General features: G+C 36.3%; 1 protein-coding gene across 3 annotated transcripts in view; it reads left to right on the forward strand.

The window, feature by feature from the left end:
- The window catches only part of GPBP1L1 (GC-rich promoter binding protein 1 like 1), a 74,253-nt gene that overhangs the window by 14,798 nt on the left and 43,879 nt on the right, over positions 1-15,576 (forward strand). The window lies entirely within an intron of this gene.

The following is a 15,576-nucleotide window of genomic DNA, read 5'->3' on the forward strand; positions in this document are numbered from 1 at the left end:
AAGTCAGGAATACCTGAGTTCAAATCTGGCCTCAGACACTTAATAATTACCTAGCTGTGTGACCTTGGGGAAGCCGCTTTAACCCCATTGCCTTGCAAAAAAAAAAACTAAACAAAAAAATTGATTAATTAAAGGTAATAAATAGACTTGGGTCTTTGTTCAAACTCCACAATTCTTTCTCTAGATACAGGTAGTATTCTCCATTGCAGATAGCCTAAAATTATCCCTGATTGTTGCACTGATGGAATGAGCAAGTCCATCATGGTTGATCATTGCTCCCATATTACTGTTAGGGTATACAATGTTCTGGTTCTGCTCATCTAGCTCAGTATCAGTTCGTGCAAATCCTTCCCTGAATTCCCATCCCTTTGTTAAGCCATTCCCAATTGATAGACATTCACTCAGTTTCCAATTCTTTGCCGCCACAAACAGGGCTGCCGCGAATATTTTTATACTAGTGATATTTTTACCCTTTTTCATGATCTCTTCAGAGTATAGACCCAGTAGTAGTAGTGTTGCTGGATCAAAGGGTATGCCCTTTTTATTGCCCTATGGGTAATTCCAAATTCACAGCTATTGTTTCTAGTAATTAAAGTCTTTATAATTTGAATCCTCCTTTTTTTGAGGCCTCTTGGCTTCCTTAAGTCTTAAAGATCCACCATTTTCTACAGGCCCTCCTAAATTTCAGTCCCTTCCCTCTAGATCTCCAGTCTTTCATCTAGCTTGTTTGTACAGCTATATGTATGTTGTCTCACTTCCATTAGCCTGTGAGATTCTTGAGAACAAAGACTGTTTTACCTTGGTATCCCCAATAATAACTTAGTGCAGCACATCATAGTCCCTTTAGTATTTCTAGCATTGACTTGAACAAATTAAACACATTAAAGTTCTTAAAAGCAGAGAAAGGAGAGCTACATCTTTGTAATATTTTTCCACCAGATGTCTGTTAATTTTATAGCATTCTAACCTCATGGCACATCCTTAAACATGTGGTGTTCTTTTACATTTAGGAATAGGACTATGAATCTTAGATTTGTTTGTGGAAGTAATAAAATTTATTCATGAGAATTACTGAAATATTTATTAATTGCCTTATCTCAGCAAGCAGTTTTGTAACTTGTAAGTGGTCCTTCATTTTCTTTATTAATTTGTCCCTCCTATACCCATCACCTCCTCCAGAAAATTAAAAAGGGAGAAAAGGAGGGGCCCACTTTCTCTATTAATATTAATAGAGAATTAATAGTATTAATAGAATGAATACTTAAAATTTAATTATATTCATACTAAAAAGTTTGTTTAGCCATACCCCCAAGAGGAGCCTCCTCCCATTTTCCAGTTTTAGTTACAGAGTGAAAAGAACTGCTTTAAATATTTTTCAAATAAGGATCCTTTTCTTCTTTCTGTGATTTTTTTTGGGGGGGGCATAGAGTCCTACCACTGTATTGCTTCTTCAAAGGGTATCTTGTATATTTTGGTATTTTGGGGGGTGTTTCTTTGCAGAGTGACTGAACTGATTCACAACTCCATTAACCAGGGTATTAGTATAATTGTTTCTAACCCACCCCCCCCATACTCTCCCTTTTTGGTCATTTTTCTTTTTTCATCTTTGTTAGTCTGATGGTTGGAAGGATTTAGAGCATTTTTCATAGGAACGTGAATAATTTGAATTATTTTCTATAAGAACTTATTGTTTGATTCTTGGATCATTCACTCTTGGTTTTTTAATACATTTCAATTAGTTCCTAGATAGCTTGAAAATGAAATCTTTATCAGAGAAACCCGCTGTGAAGAATTTCCCCTATTTACTCATTTCTCTCCTAATTTTAACTACATGAGATTGTACTGAACTTTAATTTCCTATCATCATAATTATTCATTTTACCTCATTTGATTATTTTACTTAGTTGATCATGAACTCTAAACCCTTCCACGAATTTGAAAAGTAATTCTTTTATCCTCTCATTTGTTGTCACCTTTATGTCTTAAGTAATGTATCCATTTGGAACTTGTCTCACTATTTGGTATAGGGTATGGTCTACTCCTAATCTCTAAAAAGAAAAAAAATCTGAAATTGTTTTGTGTTTCCATTGAACATTTTTTATCCTAGATCCATTAATTTTGTTTGTGCAAAATTGTCTCATGTAATTGGGTTACCCATTTTATCATTGACAGTTGACTAAGAATTCATCTTCTACCTATAGTTATAAAAGTTATTTATATCATTTTACTCTTTCATATAGTATGTTCTTTAATATTATAGCCAGATATTCATTTTGAATTTATTGTGTGATATGGCATAAGGTTCAAGCCTAACTTTTGGAGACTGCTTTCCAGTATTCCCAGTGTTTTTTCGTCAGATAGGGGTTCTTTCCTAAATAATTCGTTTTTCAATTTATTCATTTTTATTTTTTTGCAGGGGAGGGGACACACTTGGAGTTAAGTGACTTACCCAGTGTCACACAGCTAGGAAGCGTCTGAGTTGAATTTGAATTTAGGTCCTCCTGACACCAGGACCCAGATGCTCTATCCCCCAACTGTCCCATATTCCAATTTATTGAGCACCAGGTTATTGAGTTCCATTGTTTCTGTTGTTCCCTTATTTGGTCTGTTTTAGGTCTTTTCATCTACCTCTCTTTTTTTAAGCAATACCAAATGGTTTTGATGACTACTTTTTTCCTGATTTATCTTGAAGTCTGGAAATAATGATCTTTGCTCATCCCTACCTCTTTTTCATTATGTGCCTTGATATTTATTAGATATTTTATTTTTCCAAATACATTTTATTTAATCATGTCCTATAAAGTATATTTGATAATTTGATTTTCATAACATTAAAATTAAATTAACTTTGTTAGTATTGTTATTTTTATTCTATGACCCTCCCCCTCAACCATGTGCACACCAAAAATTCCTTTATTTCTCTAAGGAACCATTTTGTCAATTTATCTACAAAAGTATTTTGTATTCCCAAAATAAGCATTTTGTAGTTATATTTAGAATAGAATTTCCCTTTCTATTATTACTTATTTGGTATTGTTGAAACCAATAATTATCTCACTGGTTTTGCTTATTCTCTAGAATTTTTCTAGGTAAACCTTGTTATCCACATACTGAGATAGTTTATCTTCTACTTACCCAGCTTTTTGTCTTTCATTTCTTGTTTTACTACTATGGTTAACATTTGTATATAATAGTGGGGAAAGTAGCATCCTTGATTTACAACTGTCTTTATTGGGAAAACTTCTATTATATCCTGATTTCATATGATACTTGTGTTTTGTTTTAGATAAATATTTAAATGTGTTTTTAAGTTCCTTCTGTGCCTATGAATATTGTACTTGATCAGATACTTTTCTCTGCGTCTGTAGAAATAATCATGGATCTAGAGATGTTTTGGTTTTAGTTATGTTATTTTCCTAATTTTGAACCATCTTTGCTTCCCTGATACAGTCTCCTGGAGTAATTGCTATCGTCTGTTGGATAGGATTTTAGCTACAAAATTTTCATCACTGATCATTAATGATGTTGATTTGTAGTTTTTTTGTGCTTTATCCTTCTCTGCTTTAAATATTCTATTTCATAAAAGGAATCTGGTAGAGTGCTTTCTCAGTTTTTGAAAATAATTTGTATGATGTGGTATGGTTCTTTAAAGTTTAATAGAATTTTTGGGGCTGCTAGGTGATAGCTAGGTGGTGAAGTGGATAGAGCACCAGCCCTGGAGTCAGAAGTACCTTAGTTCAAATCTGGCCTCAGACACTTAATAATTACCTAGCTGTGTGGTCTTGGGCAAGCCACTTAACCCTATTGGCTTGCAAAAAAAAAAAAAGGCTTGATAGAATTTTCCTATTAATCTGTGAGAACCAGGAGGTCATCCCCCCCCTTTGGAAGTTCCTCTATAATTATTTCTGTTTTCCTGAGATTGGGTTTTTTAAGATGTCTGTTTGGTTTTTTGATTATTTTATGTTTTTTAAAGTATTCCTTTATTTCTCTAGTGTTTCTCATTTTGTTAACATTTAACTACTATTTGTTAACTTTTTATTAACATATAACTACATAGTAAGGCTTTTTTAGTTGTTTATTTGTTGGTTTTATAATATTTTAAATGTATATTCAGTTCATTAATATTTTTTTGATTTTATTTAAAGTATTTTTATTGATGTTTTCCCCTAAAGACAACTTTATCTGCACCCCATAATTTTAGTATTTTGTTGTACATTATCACTTTCTTTCACATAATTGTTTTCTATAATTTTTCCTTTGACTTTTCCATTATTTAGGATTTCTTTATTAAGTGTCTGTTTAGGTCTGTGTATTTTGTATCCCTTGAACTGATTACTATTATTATTGTTTTTACTTTTATTTGTAGTATCTGACAGTTTTAAAAAATTTCTATGTCATGTTTATATTCTTTAGCAGTCCTAGTTATAGGATGCCATAAATCTGTGGTTCTGCTTTGTCTAATTTGTTCAATTCTGTATATTATTTTTTGGCTTGTCTTTCCGTTATAACATCTCAAACAGAGAAATAAGAAAATTTACCAATGTCATATCACTGTCTATGTTTTCTTATCTATGATATAGTAATAGATCAGCATCCATTTAGGTAGTTTTATGCAAGATGACTTAAAGAGGCAAAGACCAAAAAAGGGGAGCTTCCTTAAGAGATCATTGCACTAGCCAAGGTTAGAGGTTCTAGGGACTAGAGCAGGAGAGGGAAGGAATGGGAGAAATGAACTCTAGAAGCTAGATGGTGGGCTCCCAATAGAAATATGGAAGTTTTGAAGAGGGGAAGAATTTGGAGGAAAACAATGAATTTCATTCTAAATATGTTAAGTTTGAGAAGTCTATAAAGCATTCAAAAGAGAGGAATTTAGGAGAAAGATTAGGGCTATCTGCATAGTTTAAGACATTAAGTCAGGGTTACCCATTCATCTCTTCTATCTTCTGACGTCTTTCAAGGTCAAATAAGTAATAAATGAAACCAGCATCTTATTAAGAACTGTTTATGGAGAAGACATTGAGGATGCAATTTTTTAAAAAAAAGGAAAATTCCTGTTTTCAAAGAACTGATATTCTAATACCGAAAATAATATGTACACGAATAAGTACAAAATATATAGGAGGCTTGGAGTGACTTGGTGGTGCCATAATCACAGAATGCTGCTCCAGGGAACCTCATCTTACTTAATGAGTTCAAATCCAGCTTCCAGACACTTAAATAGCTGTCCAACTCTGGGCAAGTCACTTAAACCTATTTGCCTCAGTTTCCTCATCTGTAAAAGAATCTGGAGAAAGAAATGGGCAGTCTCAAATAGGATCATGATGAATCAGACACGACTGAAAATCACTGAACAACAACATAATCAAAATCCATACAATGTAGGGGGCACTAGTAATTAGGAGGATGAGGAAGGATCTCTTGAAAGAGGTGGCATTTAAACTATGTCTTGAAAGAAACTGATGGGAGGAGGGAAGAGCCTTCACTGGGTCCCTATACCTCACTGTATGACTACCTCCTCTTCTCTTTTACAGGTTCTCAGTATCATGAGAAACAGGGAACATAAGGGGCATTATTATTTTTGAGCAGGTTACAACATGCTGAGCCCACTAGGCATCCATTTCTCTATTGCCATCTGATATTGCCATTTATCATTCTAATTCCTTTAGGATTCTGGTGTTATGTAATTCAAAACCAGGAACTGTTGCTATTTGAGAAGTTGAAACAAGTGACTGTGTGCTTTTGTCCAGATGTTCAAGCAACACAGTCCATTTTCTTTTTCTTAGGCATTTCTAAATGTAATTCATATTTATCTTGAGTGCTGACCTTGCACATCAAACAGTATACATTTTTCAGCTACTCTAGTTTTTTTTTATATATAACAACAGAACATTTTCTTATACTAAGATATGGTAATGTGTGCCTGAACACAGGGAATACTATGTCTTTTTGCAAGTACCATCCAATTTACAAACGGTCATCCAAGTAATTCAGAAATATTTAAATGTATTTCTTGTCCTTTGTATCTGAAAATTCTCTCCAATAATACAGATGGCAGTCCATCTGCCTACTGAACCTGTGTGCTTGTCCTCCCATCTGTTCATGGAGGGGTCAGTTCAGCATTTTAAGGGCCTGCCTTGCTGGCTTCTGGGGTGCCAGTAGAGTACATTGTCCACTTGTAATCTGTCACACTGGTCATATGACTAGTGCTTATCTGTTCCTATCGTTTGATTCCTTGGTGGCATATCTTACTCTTGTTCCTTTGGTAACTTATAGGTGCGGCCTGCTCAACCCCCCCCCCCCCAATGTGCCTCTCTGTTGATCTTTATGTGATGCTAATTTTTAATTTTTGGGAGACTACTATAAGTAGCTCCATGTTTCCCTGCCAGGCAGCAGTTACAATGTGGGTCATGTCACCATTAATAAGAAAAGGAGGATGACTCATTCTTTCTATTTCCTTTTTTATTCTTTTGGGGTTTTTTGCAAGGCATTGGGGTTCAGTGACTTGCCCAGAGATTCGAACTGAGGTTCTTCTGACTCCAGGGCCACTGTTCTATCCACTTTTCCACCTAACTGCCCCATCCTTTGCATTTCTTGACAGAAAAATACTAGAGTCAAAAGACATACATTTTCAGCACATGCTTTGCATGACTGTATTTGTTACCAAAAAAAACTTTTCTTTTTGAGGAATGAGAATAAGAGGGTACTGACAAATACTTATTTTTTAAAAAAGGAAGAAAAATATCAGTGAGTTATTAAAAAGAGAGCAGAAAAAGTTCAGAAGTGAACACAAAAGTAGAGCAGTGTTATAACTGCCATTCTAAATTTGAATTACACAAAAAGCCCCAAGTTATATGGGAATTAGGGAAAGACAGTGTGAATAAGAGAATTACACAGTTTCATTTATAATTCTCCTTTTCCATTCTTCTTGGAATATTGCACTGTTTATATTTATTAAATTCATAATAAAAAGGAAATAATAGATTTAAAAAATAATAGATTTAAAACATTGTTGTTGATGGATTATTGATGTGTATTGTTTCCTTTTGACAAAGCAATTTCTGTTCCTTATTTCCTTGATTTTCATCCAACATGCTTCTCACCCCCTCTCATCCTCATTCCTCTTTTGCATAAATGCTCTTTAGCCTACAATGTCAGTCTACCTTATCTTTCTCTCCTTTTACCTTTTTTTTTTTTTTTTTTTTTTTTTTTTTTTTTTTTGCGCTTTTGAATAAGGTGCTCATCCAAAGCCATAGTATAGTCATGGGTTTTATCTCACATCAGGTTTTAGGTGCACCTATGCAATCAAATTTACCTCCTTGTGTTATAATTCCAGCTTCTCTTCCTTTATGCTTAAACATCAAGAATTTGTGTATAGATATATTAAACTATAGGTTTAGTTCTTTTGGGGGGGGTCGTGTCTCCTATGAACTTCGGGTTATTTCAATTTCTAGTCTTCCTTCATTGTAGATACCTTCATTGTTTTAGTATACATACTATAACATAGTATACTTAATATACATGATAGTTTCCTTTCCCCAGTAGTCTTGGACAACTATGAAAACTTGTAAAAGATGATGCTGATTGAAGTGAGCTGAACCAGGAGATCAGTTTATATAGTAGCAATAACATTGTAGGTAATGGGAGCCACCTCGAGTCTGATGATCAGATGTTTAACAGTAGAGTAGAGGATGGGTTGAGTGGGGAAGCGCTAAGGAAGGGAAACCAATCAGAAGACGTTTATAGTTGTCCTGATGTAAGGTGAACATGACTTTGACCAGGCCTGCCACAGTGTGAAAGGAGAGAAGGAGGCATATGCAAGAGTTGTTACAAAGGTAGAATCAACAAGACTTTAGAATTGTTTGTATATGAGGATATGAAAGAAGTTGAGAAGTTGATCAGCCTGGGTGCCTAGAAGACTTGTGAATCAGCTAAAATTAGGAAACAAATTTGTAGTGGACCCAGGGTGTAAAGTTTCATGATTTTCTTTACCTTAGCAGCAGTTTAGAAGCAAAGACACTAGATGGTGGGAGTAATCCAAAAGTGGGATTTGTCAGGGCAGTATTTTCATAGGCATAAAAGCATTGAAGAAAACACTGATGTAGTCATCAGATTTCTATCCATAATTGAAAGTTCTGTAAACTTTTTAGTCTCCTTCTTGGCAATATTGGGTATGCCCATTATGAATCACCAAAAGTGAAGACTAATTATCTGTTTTGTTTTGGATTCCCACTGAAAACATACAGACTTCTCCTTTGTTATCAGCCATCAAAAATGCTGTTCCTTTCCACTGCCCAGGAAGGTGGCTCTCACAATTTTGCAGACTGATAAACAGGCTCCATGTGTACCATCCAAATATACGTTGAAATGTGAGCTGTAAACTTTCATCCAATTGGTTTTTCCTGTTTTCATGCACAGAACAAACCATTTTGAGAAATTATAGATCTCCTCAAGAGTTTAACAACATGTAATGATAGTTTTCACCATTCTTTTTTTTTTTTTTGGCTGAGTTTTGAGTTTTACATTTTTTTCTCCTTTCCCTCACCCTAATAGAAAGCAAGACATATTTTTTTGACAACTTTTAGTTAATTGTAGAAATGGTACATTACTGCTGACTGTCACTTAGGAAAACCTAACCATTCCCTCCTAATAATACCAAAATCCAGGTTTCCCCTAATTCATATATAAAAGACTTTTATAGAAAGATTTTGTATAGATAGGAGACATGTATATAATTTATTGGCTATTAATATTTTCTCAATTGCTCTTTGGTATATATTGTATTTTCTCTACTTGTTTAGTAGCTTTTCCTTCTTTTTAGTTATCTGGTATGTATATTTATTCCTCAGTACCCTCAAAATTGCTGTTCTAGCAAAGGTCCTTTAGGCTGCTTTTACTGTCCTTGTTCTCTTTAATGCCTCTTTTTCTGCCTCCTATGAGTACATCTGAGACTGATTTTAGGGTCCAGGAATGACTCCACCAAGAAAGTTGTCATAATGTTTTTTGTAAATCTCTCCCATTTTTCTACTATTTATATTCCTTCCATTTTTGTCTCTGTTTTTGTTTTTTGCTTAGGTTTTTGCAAGGCACTGGGGTTAAAGTGACTTGCCCAAGGCCACACAGCTAGTAAGTATCAAGTGTCTGAGGTCAAATTTGAACTCAGGTCCTCCTGACTCCAGGGCTGGTGCTGTATCCACTGTGCCACCTAGCTGCCCCCCATTTTTGTCTTTTGGGATGACTTTGGTAATGATTGAATAGTTTGTCAAGTTTTTTTTAAATTTAAGAAGCAATAAAGCATTGAAGAAAGCCTTCAGTGCTTTATTGCCTCTCTGTGCCTTATAAAGCTGTTAATGCTTATAATTGCCCATCATCCTTTTTGGTAATAATTTCTAGATGGTATTCTAACCCGATATCTTTAATGACCATCTCTCTGTGTTTGACAAAGGGAGTTCGTAGAACTTTTGCTATCTTATAACAGTTCATTTAGATTGATTATACTTTTGGTTAGAACTGTCACAGAAGATGTAGATATCATTTCTGTTGTTCATTTGCCTTCTAGCCTGTCTTCATCTGGTTTAACTCCCTAAACCTTTTACTTCACGTGGAGTCCCTTTTCTTGAGATGTTTATTTTCAACTTCTCTTCCCTCCGAGTTGTTTTTTTCACAAGTTCAAACCCTTCAAATTATCTTTTGCTGTTTTTTTCTTTCTGCTATCATTTGGTGATGATCATGTTTTCTCTCTTGCTTCCTTTCCCCTCTTTAATCTCTCACTGAGGCTGGAAGTTGAATGTGGACCTCGAGATTGTTTTGATTTTTTTTCCTCATATTTCTTCTCTCCAGTTTCATTCTCTGGCCTTCAGAACACATTCTCAATTTTTTCTCCTTTTTGTTTTCCACAACTTTCTGCCATATCAAAGCTGGAAATAATCCTTATTATTCCTTAATAACTTTGCAGATTGAAGAAGAGTGGTAGATTATTAGTGATTCAGGAGAAAGCCAACAGAATCCAATTGGCTCTAGAAAAATCCCACAGATTTTCAAACTATGATTTGCATTCTGGCCATCCTCCTCATCACCTGGCCAGAATTGACCCTTAGTCATTGGAGTGGTCACCTTCCTGTGCCCAGCATCAGGCTACCAACTCACTTTCCACACATTCCCAAGCCATTCAAGGCATGATATCCCTCCCTCTCTCAGCTTACTTCTTATGTGTTGTCTTCCCCGTTGGATTATGTTTCTATGGCCAGAGGTTGGCTTCCTTGCTTGTATTTATATTCCCCATGTTTGGCCCTGTGCCTGGCCATAACTTTTTTTATTCATTCTTAGAGCTGAAGGTTCTCATTGACTACTGTCTAGCCATGATATAGACTTTGTCTTTCTCTCGGCTCACTTCTCAGGAGTCTCTGGAACAAGTTCCTTGAAAGATTATTGTGAGGAAAATATCATAAAGATAATAGTCATCCATACATTGATTAAGCACTAGACATCCTTTATTTCCTCGAGGCTTTCACACACTAATGGAGACAACTGAAGATAATTATTTACATGCATGATAAATTAGTTTTTCTCTCAGGGGGAAGGTAGTAGTCTTGTGGGGATCAGGAAAAGATTCTTGCAGAAGGTTGGTTTTGAGCTGAATCTTAAAGGAAACCAGGGCAAATGGCTAAGAAGGGAAAAAGCACTGTCATGCTGGGGAAAAACCAGGGAAAAGACATGGATTTGAGAGATGAAGTGTCCTGCAAAGGATAGATAGCTAATGTCACAAGGTCTAAGAATGTGTGTTGGGGCAGGAAGTTGTGAGAAGACTGGCACCATAAAAAGGCCAGGTTATAAAGGACTTTAACTACCAACAGTATTTTTGGTTTGCTCTCAGTGGCAATAAGGAACCACTGGGATTTGCAGAGGTGACGTGATTTGAATTATAGGAAAAATCATTTTGGCATCTCAGTGGAGAACAGATTGTCATGGGAAGAGACTTGATGCGGGAAGATCAGACAGAAGGTAGCCCATAGGACAGCTAGGTGATACAGAGGATAGAGTACCAACCCTGGAGTCTGGAGGGCCTAAGTTCAAATCCAGTCTCAGATACTTGGTACTTACTAGCTATGTGACTTTGGGCAAGTCACTTAACACTGTTGCCCCACCAAAAAACAAACAAAAAGGAAAGAGTATCTATGGTGGTGGCAGTATCAGGGAAAAGAAAAGAATTTAAATGAAACGTAAAGCTAGAAATGAAACTTGATAAATAAAAAGATATATGGGAGAAGGGAAGGTGAGTAGCCCTTGAGGAAGGCACCCAAGTTGCAAACCTAAATAATTAGGAAGATGAACATAAATAGGAAATTGGAGAAAAAGGAAGATTTTTGCATAAGAGATATAGTTCAGGTTTGAACCAGTGGGACATTGAATTCAAATTGTCCAAGAAGAAATCGGTAATGTGAGACTGGAGTTCAGGAGAGATAATAGATAATAGGATGGGATATATAGATCTGGGGATCATCTATATAGAGATGAAAACTGGATCCCTCTCAACTGACAAAATCAAGTGTGATTGAGAGTCCACAGTACAGTCTTGGGGGACCCATAATTAGTAGGCATGAAGTAAATAAATGAAGCTGTTCTACCAGCAAAAGAAATTAAGGAATTGTCAAACAGGGTAAGAGAGCCCCAGAGAGAAGAGAACAGTCGATAGGGTCATCCTGTGCAGAGAAGCCAGGAAGGATGAGAAAAGGCAGTGAGATTGGGCAATTAAAAGAATATGAAGAAGACAGTTTCAATTGAATAATAATAAGAATCCAGATGTAAGCTATCCTTGTTGTGCAGCCTCCAACTACAGACTGAACACAGGGGTCTCCAGAACAGTGCCTTGCTTTGCCATTAGCCAAGGCAGGAGATGGACCTAGAAATGGAAGACACCATTGGCAAGGCCATGATTAACCTGTGAAGGCTTTTTCACAGTCTGGTCAGCTTGATTCCTAGAGTATGACTTAGTAAGCTAAAAGTATATGAGGTTGTTCTCCAGCAAACACTATGCTGCCTCCCTGATGCCTTTCCTCTTGACCACCTAGGACATACTGACCTGCTTCATGATCTCATATTATGAACTTACTACCAGATCATGAGAATTGCTGCGATTCTTATCTTTGTTTTAAAACAACTTACAACTTCTAGTTTTTGCAAATAGTGCCCAATAGATGTCTTATTTTTTCTTCAGTAATGGTGACCATACTGTAGTCTTACTCCACCAAATTACAGAGAATTTTTTTAGCAGAACTCTTCCCTAAAAGAAGAATGGCAGCTCTCATGGCTAAATGAGCTTGAGTTCTCTGAGATGCTAGGTAAAGCATCTTTTAAGATACTACAAATATTTGGTAACTAATGAAGAAATTAAACCATTCAGAGAAAGTTACAATTGAAAGGTCACACAGGTTTTTATAAAGCATTTTCCTAAAATTTCACTGCTTCACTTCCCTCTTCCAGAAATCTTCAGTGACTCCTCCTGTGTCGGTGGAGAAAATCTAAACTTGGGGACATTTGGTGCCTTCCAGACCCACAAGCCTTCAGTAGAATATAATGATTCCATACACCTTTTATATTGGGTTTTTTCCCTCTAATCTACAGGTATTGACAGTTGTGTTATGTTAGCACATCCATAACAGACAAGGTATTGTGAATTCATTGACACTTTAAAAAAGAAGGGAAATGAGAGAAGAGAGCAAGAATTTTATTAAGTCCTTACTTGGTACCAGGAGCTGAGCTAAGCACTTTACTAGATATTTTCTCATCTGCACATGGATGTGTATGTGTAAGACAGTCAGCCCTTGGAAGGTGTATTTTTGCTCACTTATTATGAAGAGTCATTTAATGAGGTGGCTGGTGCTGTTTTGCAACTTGTGGAGCTTGTAGTTTGATCTGGCTCTACGTAATGCTTGCTTCAGTTTTGATTTCAATGCAGGAAAGGAGTTCAGGTTCTTAATAGCTTTTTCAAACTTTTGTAGGCATTCAAAATAAAGTCAGCCAGGTACTTTAATGCAAAGATGAGTTTTAAATAATTGTTACTTAGCAGTTTTTCTTAAGGATGAATGAAGGGCCAAAAAAGCACAAAGTAATTAACATAAACCCCCACTGTTAATATTATGCATATTTTTTAAGCAGACAAGGTATAAAAGATAATACTTGCTACACTTAGGAATTGCCAGACACTTTAAAATAATTCTTCTGCCCTCCAAGAGTACATGATGCAAAGACTGGGAAATTCCTAGGGTAGTGAACAGAATACTTCACTGGGATTTGAAAGACTTGGCTCCGGTCTTGAATAAGTTGTTTGATCTTTCTAAACCTCAGTTTACTCAAATGTAAATGAGGGTGATAATATTTACACAACCTACCTCAAAGGATTTGAAAGAAAACTCTCTACTAGCCCCAGATCAACAGGGGAAGTGTATTAAGTCCTACAGTGTGTGGTCTAATGAAGAAAGTCCTAGCTATGAGTCCTGATAGGCCTAAGGTTCAAAATTTACTTCTTGGCACTTCCTAGCTATGTGGTCATGGACAAAACAATTTCACCTGTCTTGGTCTGTGAGTTCCGTGCTAAGATGATTTCTAAATTCCAGTGGTAAGTTTTAAAAAGTTAATTAAGAAGGGTCTAGAACATCTAATTTAAGATGGTTCTCTGGGTCGGTGATTGGTGATAGATACCACATTGGAAAGCTTCAATAAATAAAACAGTTTACATTGCTGTCATTCAGTCACTCAAGAATCATTTATTGTAAGCAGTGGGGATACAGTTAAAGCAGAGAAGTCCTGGCCCTGGAGGAGTCATGTAGCTTAAAGGGAGCCGAAAACTGGGACTGGCATGAGCTCCCTCCTTACCAGAAACTTCCAAGAGGAGTCCCAGGGCAAAGTGGGACTCTTGAAAATTTTACCTTTTCTCTCACTGTGTCTCTTCTTTGTTTTACCAAAGGCAGGCAGACTGACTGACTTAGTGCTCCACAGATATGTGCTGAACAACTGCTTTGGCTATTCTTGTCCCTAGTCCCTCTGCTGCCCCACACCCCCTCCTCTCCAGTCCAGTGAAATGGAGCCCATTCTTCTCCTGAGACTCCCAGTTATCACAATGTTCTTCTACCATCCACCAGGAAATGTTGTCTCCCTCCCCAGAGCTTTCTTCCCATCTATATCTCTCTCAAATAGTTTGATGCCCCAAGTGGACTTGGGAGTTAAGAAGAACTGAGGTCAAATTATACTTCAGTATATAAAGGTGTGACCCTGAACATGTCATTTCACCTTTTGCCCCCATCCCCCAACTAAATCATCTGTAAATTGGGATTGATGATGACTTACCTATGCCCCCACTGTTAAATCCAATAAAATAAGACAAGATATATATATAAAGAGCTTGAATAAAAATTCTCTATATTTAGCTAGTAATCATGAGCAATGATTTTTTATTATTAATTTTCAGTTATAATTTCTCTCTATAAACCTGAACCTCACTTATTGAGAAGGCAAGAACTTCCATTATACAAAGAATGTCAAACAAAACATGTTTCCATGTTTTTGGAGGTGGGAGTGGGGAGGGGAGGTTGAAGACAACATAAAAGAAAATGTGCTTCAATTCATCAGTTCTCTGGAGGTGGCTAGTATTTTTCATCATGAATCCTTTGAGTTAGAGTCTTTCACAGTTGATTAATTATCTTTACAATATTGTTGTAACTGTGTACTGTGTACATGTTCTCCTAGTTTTGCTCACTTCAGTCTTAACAGCTCATACAAGTCTTCCCAGGTTTTCCTGAACTAATCCTACTGTCATCATTTCTTATAGCATAATAGTACTTTATCCCAAGTGACAGCAACTTGTTCATCCATTCTCCACCTGATGGATATCTCCTTAATTCCAGTTCTTTGCCACTACAGTGAGAGCTGCTATAAATATTGTTGTGCATTTAGGTCCTCTTTTCTTTTCTTTGATCTCTTTAGGGTACAGACCTAGTAGTGATATAGCTGGGTATGTACAGACTTATAGCCCTTCTGGTATCATACCAAATTGTTCTCAAGAATTTCTGGACCTCTTCATAACTCCCATCAGCATTTTTTGTTTTGTTTTAGATTTTTTGCAAGGCAATGGGGTTAAGTGGCTTGCTCAAGGCCACATAGCTAGGTAATTATTAAGTGTCTGAGGCTGGATTTGAACTCAGGTACTCCTGACTCCAGGGCCAGTGCTCTATCCACTGTGCTACCTAGCCGCCCCTTCCATCAGCATTTTTTAAAGGCTTACTGTGTAAGGTACTGTTGTTAAGAACTGAGAGTACAAGTAGAAGGATCAAGGGGTGGCTTAATGTAATTAATGTAATCCATCCTAGCTAATTTCAGGGGGATTACTACCAATTTGCCTATAATTCTGTTATAAATCATCAAAGGAGTATTTGGAATAGGAGCACCCATTGATAAAATCACAAATCCTTGAAGAACTGAAGACATCTATGCCTCCTCTCATAGTTGAACTCTGTAAGGTGTACAGCATAGAGATGATTTTATTTCTCATTTTGGCTTTCTCAGAACTTAGTCCAGTGCTCTCAT

This window comes from Macrotis lagotis, chromosome 2 (genome assembly GCF_037893015.1).
Source record: "Macrotis lagotis isolate mMagLag1 chromosome 2, bilby.v1.9.chrom.fasta, whole genome shotgun sequence".
Classification (NCBI taxonomy): Eukaryota; Metazoa; Chordata; class Mammalia; order Peramelemorphia; family Peramelidae; genus Macrotis; species Macrotis lagotis.